This window comes from Leucopleurus acutus (assembly GCF_964270905.1).
Source record: "Leucopleurus acutus genome assembly, chromosome: 5".
Taxonomy (NCBI): Eukaryota; Metazoa; Chordata; class Mammalia; order Artiodactyla; family Delphinidae; genus Leucopleurus; species Leucopleurus acutus.
In genome coordinates, this window is record NC_139147.1 from 134294100 (window position 1) to 134303090 (window position 8991).

The window sequence follows — 8991 nt, forward strand, 5'->3', positions numbered from 1 at the left end:
CCCTGGGAACGGGCCAGGGACTCTAGTGCACAGGCTTCGTGACAACTATTCCCCTTGCTTTGAGCCCTTTCTGGCTGCCATATGCTCAGATATGTTTTGAACAGATACAATCACAGCAAGTCTGGCCTCTGTATAAGTAGAGAGTACTAAAATGAATGCATTATTATTTCCTTTAGTGTTCTTAAAATTTACTTTGGTCTTTTGAACATCTTCAAAAAGACTCATAAAACTTCCTGTTCCATGACTTAAGAATACACTATGGAGAAACAGCTCAGGAAAGAAATCTAAAATAATCCATACCCAATTTCAGTCTCATTTCTGAAACTATTTTGTGCACAGTCCTAGTCTGCCTTGGGACCCTAGCCATGGCAATATTGACATATTGAGTGGCACAATTTAAGTAAAATAAAACATTATACCATTTATCCCACAATCAACTTTTATGAGACTTGCATCTTCATAGACCTTTAAGAAAAAAAAACTGTGTGTTGTGGAAAATTTTGTACAAAACCCTCTGTACCTGACTCAGTTGTGAAACTCCCCCAGGCCTAATAGTTTAGAATTGTGGGTGAAATTAAGCCCATTTATGGATTAAGTTCCTATACCTGGTTCATTGCTGAGCTAGTGAAGGGAGGTGGGATGCTGTCAGAAGCCACCATATCAAGATGTGACAAGGAGAGAGGAAGCAGCAAATCACTCCCAGCTGCAGAGCCATGCAGGGTGGAGAAGACAGCCTTGTAAGCCTCACCAGGCCCTCTTCTGAGGTCCCCACTATTATTACCCAGAATGACAAATGCGGTTCACAATTACAATTCTGTGTCATTAAGAAAAGTCTACAGTTATGGCCACATGGCTTTTTTTCCCCAAGGCAGGGAAGTGCGTAATGCATTTCAGAAAGCTTTACATCAAAGAATGGTTAGGTCTGGACATTTAAGATGGCAAATTTGAATTATCTGGGAAAGTCACTTATGCAGATTCCCCAATTCCAGTGAATAGGATAGAAAATTAAAAAGGGAAGAGACCAAGCTTTTAGGTCCAGTCGTGTTATTAACTAGTTATGTGGTCTGGGAGCTCAGTTTTCATACCTTTAAACTGGAAAGGCCTAGATTTACACTGTCTAGTATGGTGCTACATACAACTACTTAAATTTAAATTAATTAAAAATAAGTAAGGTTTAAAAATTCAGTTCTCCAGACAAATTTCAAGTGCTCAGTAGCTTACAAGAGGTGAGTGGCTGTCATATCGGAGAGTGCAGATTGGAACATTTCCGTTATCACCCAAAGTTCTATTGGGCTGCCCTGATCTAGATCCTGAGGATAAAATATGTTTCATCTCTGTGCCACTGCCTATTGATGGATAATGGTAATGGAAAATGTCCCAGGCTGTCTGCTCAGCCTGTGAGCCACCCCTGTCCTCCCTGAGAACTGCTCCCGGTCCACAGAAATGGGCACTGCATAGCTACTTTAAGAGCAGTCACTTCCTTTTAGACGATGGCTGATTGGGCCAGCAGTGGTCACCTGACCCAAGCACACTCACTTAGACTCTCTTTCTTGGGAATTTGATGCTGAGATTCAGATATAGTCTCTAAACATGGGTGCTTTGAGTGGCCACATGATCTCAAGAAGATTGGAGATGCAGAGAAAGCCTAACTGCAGACAGAAACAGTGAGACAAGCAGGCAGAAACACGCAGAGATAAGGGACAGAATCCTGATGGCTTTCCAGTTCCTGGTTGCTGAGGCCTAGCTGCATTCTTGCACTTGAATTTTGGGAGACACCTTTGTATGGTTGTATGATATTTCTCCCTATTTGGCTCAAGGTGGCTCAAATTGGTTTCTATTACTTGTAACTGAAGAATCTACTATCTAAATCAAGAATAGTTTCTAAAACTGTCACTGTTTGCAAATGACATGATACTATACATAGAAAATCTTAAAGATGCTATCAGAAAACTACTAGGGCTAATCAATGAATTTGGTAAAGTTGCAGGATACAAAATTAATACACAGAAATCTGTTGCATTCCTATACACTAGCAATGAAAGATCAGAAAGAGAAATTAAGGAAACAATCCCATTTACCATGGCAACAAAAAGACTAAAGTACCTAGGAATAAACCTACCTAAGGAGGCAAAAGACCTGTACTCAGAAAACTATAAGATACTCATAAAAGAAATCAAAGACAACACAAACAGATGGAGAGACATACCATGTTCTTGGATCAAAAGAATCAATATTATGAAAATGACTATACTACCCAAAGCAATCTACAGATTCAATGCAATCCCTATCAAATTACCAATGGTATTTTTCACAGAATTAGAACAAAAAATTTTACAATTTGTGTGGAAATACAAAAGAACCTGAATAGCCAAATCAATCTTGAGAAAGAAAAACGGAGCTGGAGGAATCAGGCTCTCTGACTTCAGACTATGCTACAAAGCTACAGTAATCAAGACAGTATGGTCCTGGCACAAAAACAAAAATATAGATCAATGGAACAGGATGGAAAGCCCAGAGATAAACCCACACACCTATGGTCACCTAATCTATGACAAAGGAGGCAAGAATATATCAATACAATGGAGAAAAGACAGTGTCTTCAATAAGTGGTGCTGGGAAAACTGGACAACTACATGTAAAAGAATGAAATTAGAACACTCCCTAACACCATACACAAAAATAAACTCAAAATGTATTAAAGACCTAAATGTAAGGCCGGACCCTGTAAAACTCTTAGAGGAAAATATAGGCAGAACACTCTTTGACATAAATTGCAGCAAGATCTTTTTTGATCCACCTCTTAGAGTAATGAAAATAAAAAAAAAATTTAAAAATGGGCTCTAATTAAACTTAAAAGGTTTTGCACAACAAAGGAAACCATAAACAAAGCAAAATGACAACCCTCCGAATGGGAGAAAATATTTGCAAATGAAGAAACTGACAAAGGATTAAGCTCCAAAATATACATGCAGGTCAATATCAAAAAGCAAACAACCCAATCAAAAAATGGGGGGAAGATCTAAATAGACTTTTCTCCAAAGAAGACATACAGATGACCAACAAACACATGAAAAGACGCTCCTCATTGCTAATTATTAGAGAAATGCAAATCAAAACCACAAAGAAGTATCACCTCACCCCAGTCAGAACAGCCATCATTAAAAAGTCTACAAACAACAAATGCTGGAGAGGGTGTGGAGAAAAGGGAACCCTCCTATACTGTTGGTAGAAATGTAAATTTGTGCAGCCATTATGGAAAACGATATGGAGCTTCCTTAAAAAACTAAAAATAGAGTTGCCATGTGATCCAGCAATCCCACTCCTGGGCATATATTTTGAGAAAATTATAATTCGAAAAGATGCATGCAACCCAGTGTGCCAATAGCAGCACTATTTACAGTAGCCAAGACATGGAAGCAACCTAAATGTCCAACGACAGATGAATGGATAAAGAAGATGTGTGTATATATACACACAGTGGAATACTAATCAGCCATAAAAAAAAATGAAGTAATGCCATTTGCAGGAACATGGATGGACCTAAAGATGACCATACTAAGTGAAGTAAGTTAGACAGAGAAAGACAAATAGCATATGATATCACTTATACGTGGAATCTAAAATATGACACAAATCTTCCCTGGAGGAGTGTATCTGGACCAGCAATCTTATGTTCTCTCCTCAATTTATTTTACGATTTCCAGACTGTCCTCTGGAGAGTTTCCTCTCAGGTCACCATAAATTCATGAGAACCAGCCAGTAAGGGTTCCATGCTCTCTACCCAGCTACAAATGAAGCAGTTCTTTTATTTGTGTTATATATTGGGCTTCCCAAGAACACTGTCTTAGGTCAGGTTCCCCGGAAGCAGATCTGAAGCGGTTTTAGGTACACACAGTTTATTGAGGGATGCCCTGGAAAGGAGCCTGTAAGGGAGTAAAGGAAGCAGGATGTGATCTCAGGTAAATTCTAGCCTTGGCCTGATCCATGGTCACTCTAGATTGTAAGTTGCACTACAGAGTTGTTCCACTTTGAGGCTAGGGGACCAGGATTTGTGCCCCTGTATCCATCAGTCATTGGCTGCTTGGGGTGACACATCTCAAAATTTTCTGGGTGGGACAACTCATCCAAGGAAGGATGTGTCCAGAGAAGGTCACAGGCAGACACTTTTAGCCATAGGACTTGCAGCAGCTGGGAAGTACTGCCTAGTGAGGGAGATTGAACAGGACACCATCAGCCTCCGATGACCTAAGTGGAGAAGACCAGGCCAGGACCAGAACACTTAATTACCATCTGGCATTTTGGCCTCAAGCATCAGTGTGGAATCACAGTGAGTAGGGCTGGACCCTGAGGAGCCAAAAGGGCTCCCATTCAGAGGGGCTTGGGGTCTAGAATCCTAATAGGTCAGGCATTCTCACTGGCCCTTTCTTCCTGGGTCGACATTAAGTCTCAGCCTTCTGCATCACACTTTTGGATGGCTAAGAAAAGTGAGAAAAAGGAAAAGCAAAGAGACCAAATCTCCAAATGGAGATATAAACCTTATACTGTGGCTTAGTATGAAGCAAACCCTTGTTCTTCATGCACTGTCTTAAGGCAGATTTAGTTGAGCGCTTACACTGGGCCCAGCACCATGTGAGGATGTGAAAGCAAATTCCAAGGAGCAGTTCCAAGGCCATATTGAGCAATGGCACCATGACTAAAATAAATACTGCTGTAGGCTATTTGGTGTCCACAAGAAGGGACAGGCCAAGAGAGGTGGGGCTTGGGGAGAGTCTAGGTCAGCGGGGAGTGCTGAGAAGTATAGCAACAGCTCCCAGCGAGCCTGCCAGGGACTCCAAGGAAAGAGCTGAGGTCAGCCAAGTGGCAGTATCTGAGGAAGCAAGTTAAGGTCAGTGTTCAGAAGCCCAGGCCAGGGAGCAGGGCTCAGGCAGAAGGAGATGGCATAGAGGCGTGGCAGGGCCAGGTGCTGGCTGAAGGAAGATGAGAATAACTTACTTAGCACCTACTACTTGCCAGGCACTTTGAATACATTTAATCCTCACAATAACCTTGCAGGATAAATATGAGATTCAGAAAGATGAAAACAGTGCTTCTCAAACTTTAATGAGCATATGAATCACCTGGGATTGTGTTAAAATGCAGACTCTCATTCAGTGGATCTGGGGTGGGCCCAAGATGGTGCATTTCTAACCAGCTCCAGCTAATGCTACACTGCTGTTCCACAGACGGAAGTTTCAAGAGGTTAAAAACCTCTGAGTTTCAAGAGGTTAAAACCCTCACCACAAAGTCAATGTCTTTATTATTATGAAGGAAAGGTAGGGAATGAATGGCAAGAAAAAAAAAAAACAGTCTAGTTTGAGAGTCTACTCTTCCAGACAGAGTCATGGCCATGGACTCTGGACCGTGGCTGTCTGCCCCCCTGGGTGTGGGCAGGTATGGGTAGGTGTGGGCATGGAGGTGTGCTGCCCTGAAGAGGGGAGTGGCCCACTCTGGATGCTTGGGAGATGGCAGGGGGGCTCTGACAGTTCTCTGGGGTGACTTATTCATTTCGAAGCATCTGACCCAGTGTACTTTAGTCACTGCTCATAGTTGGTTTAATGATCAGTTAATTTGGATAAGATATTATGGTAGAAATTACTTTTCAGCAGCGACTTTCAGACTGTCAGCCTCAGAATGAAACGGAATCCACCTCTCAGAAGTTCTCTTGATCTTTCTTTAAAAAATGGTTTGTTCTTTATCTAAGACCTTCTCATGGGCCTTATTATTAAATTTTCTCCTCTATCTCATTATAAATATTGGTATGAAAGCTTATTGAAACATTTATTAGGGCCCCCTGCTAGCTTTTAAATTGTGATAATTATTATTATGTATGTTTTAAAAGACCTTGCATTCATAAGATGCTCTACAGTTTCTAGAACGCTTTCATTGACATTTTCTTCCTTTGATCTTCACACAGGAGATCACTGACCCAGGAGGTCAGTGTTATTTTCTCAGTATATAGAGAAGGAAATGGAGGTACAGAAAGGTGAAGTAAACCGTTAAGGTCCTGTGGCTACATAAGGGTGGAGATATTAACATTTTTTGAGTATTTGTTGGTGTCAGCCACTGTGCTAAGCTTTATATGTAGTAGGTCACTTAGTTCTTGTCCCAACCCTATTATTATCCCCATTTTGCAGATGAGAATGCTGAGGCCTAGAAGGATTACCTATTTATTCAAGGTTACATGGCTAGCAAGAGGAAGAGCCAGGGTCAGAACTGAGGCATTGGTGCATCTAACTTCTACACTAGAAAGGGCCTGTTGCAATGTTTGGGGCCATAGCAGAAGAAAAAGCATTTGTGAGGATTTCTCTAGCCCTGTCCTAGCATAAATGGCGTCCTGGCCAGCCACAGGGAAGACCTTTGGAGGCTTGGAAATGTCACTGTCATATAGGAGGAGGGGTTTTGCCAGGCTACCAAAACGGGTAGATGGTAAATAAAGCCTCTTAAAATCATGTGTGGGACCCAGCCAGCACCACCTCTGGAGGGTATCTGACACTTACACTTCGGCGCAGGGCCAGCTCCAAACCAACCTACCCCAGTCTGCTCCTCACTAGGTCTTCTGACTTCCCCTTGCTCAGCCCATGTGCATCACTTTGGCACCTGATTCAGAGTTCCAGCCTGAAACCAAGTTCACCCAGAAGGTGCAATGAGAAGACTTTAATAAAGGAATTGCTTATAGAGGGGTGATCCGGGTCAAGGGAACAAACGGGGGCTCGAGGCACCAAGGGACCAGCAGCAGCGGGAAGCTGTCACCACCCTTTCAGGCTTGGAAGGGGCAGGGGAAGAGAGCATTAGCAGAGGCTGATGAGCTGCAGGCATGGAGTTGTAGCTGTGAAGGAGCAGAGAGGAATAGAGAGGGGAAGAGATGTTCTGTTTTCTCTCTCCTCCCACCTTCCAGTTTCCTGCCAGTGCCTCTCATTGCTGGCTGCTCAGAAGCCAGCCAGCCAGGGAACATGGCTGACGCAGTCCCCTGGGATCAGCCTCCTTGAGCACAGAGCAGGGCAGAGAAAGGTGGAGAGTGTGTGCAGTAGGGCAGGGTCAGGCACTGAAGAACGAGCGCAGCATTACTAGGCAGTCTCTTCTCTCCCCCCTCCTCCACTTCCACTCCACGTGCCGGGCAGCAATCTCCAATTCTGCATCATTCACCCAAAGTTCTCTTTTCCAAAGAGGCTTCCCTGCTACGAGGAATATGGAAGACTGGCCAACAGGTGGGTCCTGTGTGTTTAAGAGTCAACCATCTGGATGTGTGAACTGGGTTTCTGGAATTTGTGTTGCTCTGGTGTGGAACTGGGTGTGAAGCATGCTGGCTGATGGGGGATGAGAAGTGACAGGCTGAACAAGGCAGTGGAAGCCAGATGTTACGTCATGGCACCAGGGCCCCCTGGGGAACAGTGGTCTGTGGGGTCCACACCTTGGGCACCTGAATGTCAAAGGACGCTCTAAGCATGTGAAACCTTGGACATTGTGAGAACAGACTCTGGAGCCAGATTGCTTGGATTCAGATCTAGACACCATCACTCACTGGCTGGGTGACCTTGGGCAAGTTATTCCTCTTCTCTGCCCTCGTTTTTCTCATCTAAAAAATGCGGATAGGGGCTTCCCTGGTGGCGCGGTGGTTGAGAGTCTGCCTGCCGATGCAGGGGACACGGATTCGTGCCCCGGCCCGGGAAGATCCCACGTGCCGCGGAGCGGCTGGGCCCGTGAGCCATGGCCGCTGAGCCTGCGCGTCCAGACGGAGCCTGTGCTCCGCGACGGGAGAGGCCACAGCAGTGAGAGGCCCGCGTACCGCAAACAAAAAATAAATAAATTTAAAAAATGCGGATAATAACAGTACCTACCTGAGTGGGTTTTTGCGAGAATTAATAGAGTTAATCCACAAAGTGGATTTTAGAATCCGGTATACAGTAATCACCATCTAAAACCTAAATTTAAAAACCTGCAGGGCTAGTGTCCAATCAAATAAGGATTTTTACCAAAAATTGGTGAAAATGTGTCAAAGTAAAAGGAGGTGTAAGCAGGTAGTGGGAACTCAAACAAATAAAAAGGGAATATACTGAATCAGGTTCAGCGGCAGTGCATCTATATGCCTGTATTTTGCATTTCAGTCTCACCAGGAATCAAACTGCTGTGTTGGGACTTGATATGACTAAGTTGGCGAGTATTTATTGACGACTCTTTCTAGCTCTCCTAGGGAGACTCTCTCATTATGTAATGTCCCACCCAATTCCCATCTAAAGCTCTTCCCAAAGAGAATTGAATTCACTTGGCATTTGACTAAATATTTGAGAAGATGTTTTATAAAGCCAGTTTAAGAAGATTTCCTAAAATCTTATTTTCTCCATTGTCAAAATTAGGAAACAACATTCCTGCGTGACAAGCTTGTTCTGAAGAACAAAGTGTCTGGTGCATGGTGCTCCTTAAACACAAGCTCTGTGTCATGTTTCATGATTTTACCTTTGAAAAACTTGACAGGGTTGTACAAGAAAATATACTCTGTATTTTGACTACTTTGAGGAATTGAATTCCGTGTTTGGATAATTAAACTATAAGACTTTCAATAAACGTGAGATTAATTTATATAAAGTCGTATTAGAGATGGAGGTATACAGTTCTACTATGAAATTATCTTATCAAAAAATTAAATCTTCATCTGATCAAGTCTCTAGATCCAACTACAAAGCTACCAAAAATACAGAGGACAGAAGAATATGTTAAAGGACACCATGGGATGCAATTAACAAAATCCAGATGGTAGGTGTTATGGACTGAATTGAGTCCACTCCTCCCCTGGTTTCCCTGCCCCCACCATCATATGTGACCCTAACCTCCAATCATCATATGTGACCCTAACCTCCAATGTGACTCTATTTGAAGGTAGGGCCTGTAAGGAGGTAATTAAGGCTAAAAGAGATCATAAGAGTGGGGCCCTAATCCCATAGGACTGGCGCCCTTGTG